We start from the raw sequence: 2,864 nt of genomic DNA on the forward strand, positions 1-2,864 counted from the left end.
CCCTCACACCTATGCTCTAAACTTAGCCCTCCTCCCTTCACCTCCCCTTCCCCTCTCCTTTCCCCCTCCCCTTCGCCTCCTACCCTTCCCCTCCTCCCCTTCCCCTCCCCTTCCCTTCTTACCCCTAACTTAAGGGAAGGAGGGATAGGGGAAGGGGGTAGGAGAAAGGGGGGTAGTGAGAGGGTAGGGGTAGGTAATGGGGTATGGGGTAGGGTTAGGGGAAGGGGGTAGGTGTAGAGGATAGGGGTAGGGTTTAGCTTCGGGTTGGGGAAGGTGGGTAGAATTAAGATAAGGGTCAGGGACGGGTAGAGGTACAGTTAGGTTTAGGGTTAGGAGATGTGGGCTCGGGTTAGGTCGAGGTTTAGGGTTAGGTTTAGAGTTCGGGGAAGTGGGCTTTTGTTAAGTTTAGGGGAAGGGGGTAGGAGTAGGAGGTAGAGGTGGGGTGTGAGTTGGGGTTAGGGGAAGGTGGGTAAGATTAGGGTTGAGTTTAGGGGACAGCGTAGGGATAGGGTTAGAGGACAGGGTGGAAATAAGAGTTAGGGTTGGGGACGTGGTGTAGTGTTTAAGGGTATCGGTAGTGTTAACGTTAAGGTTAGGGTTTGTTAGGGGTTAGGGTTAGGTTGGGGAGGGGAGCGTGGGCGGCGAGCGGAGCACAGGAAATGGGGAGGTGATGAGGGAGGGGAATGGGCAGGGAAATGAAGAGGGGTACGGTGTAGAGGAAATGGGAGGTGAATGTAGGAAGGCACCCCTTCCCCCACATTATCCCTGCCTCCTCTTCTCCTTCCAGAGGAAGCCGGACCTCATTCCGGCCAGAACCTCCCTGTAGTTTCAGAGACTCTGTTTCAGAAAGTGCCTTCGACGCTTGCCGCTGGACAGACATCTTGTCTCTTGATTCATTCTATACCGTTGATATTAAATTTAAAAATGGTTTGGTCTTTTAAAGCTTGAACTCAAAAGGCTGGTCCAGATAGACAACACAGAAACAGGCCCTTCGGCCCCACTCTCCTGCTGGCTGTGCTGTTGTAATCAGTCCATATTCCTCTCCACCTTTTCATTCTTAGCTCCCATCAAGCTCATGTTGCCTTGTCAATCTCACGGCCTGTGGGAAGAAGCTATTTCCCTCCCTGGCTTCTCTGCTTTTCTTCCTCCATATCTCCTTCCTGATGGCAGGGGGACAAAGATGCTCTTTGCTGGATATCTGTGAGTCTATTTACCGAGCCCATCCCTGCAAAAAATTCAGGGGTCCCTTGCCTTGAGGTTCCACCCATGTTGCCTCTCCCTCAGCACTCTCTCGTTAGAACACAATTGCAACCTCTTTCCCCTCCTCTCCCAGGTCTCAGTATCCCCCTGACAATTCCAGTCAGCTGCCATGTCTACACCCTGCCCCACCTGCTATCGAATGCCCTGCATCCTCCTTCCCCATTGGTTTCCTCCTGTTATCAGGCATCAGGATGGACCCCACCCTGTTAAAACTACCCGTATTCTCACTGTTTTCTCTGCGCCTCTGCCCTCCATCCAGGGGTCTTGGTTGTCTTGTGGTGATGGTGGAGAACAAAGTACCAACTCAAGGAGATGGGGAGCTGTAAGGAGACCCCCAGTTCCAGGTGACAGGGAGAACCACAGAGATGCCCAACTCTGTCAATCCGGTAGAACCTGGTCATCAGGTGCAAGGAGCTCTTGGTACTGCTGCATGTGAGGCAGGTGTGGCCCAGCCCCACACCTCCACCCTGTCAATTCCCAAAACACATTTCCTATTCATGTGGGGGTCCAAAATGGATAGAGTCTGGTGGACCATGTACATCGTCAATCAATGGGGGAATAACCCTAACCAGCATGGCTATTGTGTATGGCTGTGCTTGGAAACAAAGTGCAAGGGCACCAAAAGCCGCTATGTGCTGAGGTTCTACCTGGCTCAGGTGTTGCGAAAGATTGGTCTGGCCCTGATGCCACACAATGTCCTTGTCAGCTGGACTTTGCCCCATCACCTTCATGGGAATGGTTGCATAGACAAACACTATTGACCACAGGGCCATCAGGCAGTGGTCAGCATGGAATTCCTGCTGACACAGAGACTAGGACTTGATGAGATACTGCTGGGTGGTCCCCTGCACAGAGCATCCAGAGACAGACATCCAGAACTGCTGGAAGACCAGAATCTCAGTGAAAGATGCCCTTTGGTCTGCCTGAAACCCAGATAAGAGAAGCAAACACTAGAAGCCCAAAGCAAAGGGAGGAAGGTTTAGGGGCAATATAAGGGGTACTTGTTTTTACACAGAGTTGTGGATGCCAGGAATGCCTTGCCAGGAGTGGTGATGAAGGCTGAAATATTAGCGGCATTTAAGGGCTTCTTGGACACATGAATGAAGGAAACATAGAAGATAGGAGCAGGAGTAGGTCATTCGACCCTTTGAGCCTGCTCCGCCATTCAACGAGATCAGGGTTGATCTTAAATTTCAGTACCCCATCCCCACCTTCTCTCCGTAACCTTTAATACCCTTATACTGAAGAAATATATCTAATTCCCTCTTAAACATATTTAATGAACCTGCCTCTACTGCCCTCTGTGGCAATGAATTCTACAGATTCACCACTCTCTGGGTAAAGAAATTCCTCCTCATCTCGGTCCTAAATGGTTTGCCTATTATCCTCAAACCATGGCCCCGGGTTCTGCATTTTCCCATCCTTGGAAACATCCCATCTGCATCCATTCTGTCCAGTACTGCCAGAATTTTACATGTCTCTATGAGATCCCCTCTCAATCTTCTAAACTCCAGCAAGTACAATCCCAATTTGCGCAATCTTTCGTCATAAGTCATTCCTGCCATTCCAGGTATCAGCCTGGTGAATCCCCTCTGCACTCCCTC

This window comes from Narcine bancroftii, chromosome 11, assembly GCF_036971445.1.
Source record: "Narcine bancroftii isolate sNarBan1 chromosome 11, sNarBan1.hap1, whole genome shotgun sequence".
Classification (NCBI taxonomy): domain Eukaryota; kingdom Metazoa; phylum Chordata; class Chondrichthyes; order Torpediniformes; family Narcinidae; genus Narcine; species Narcine bancroftii.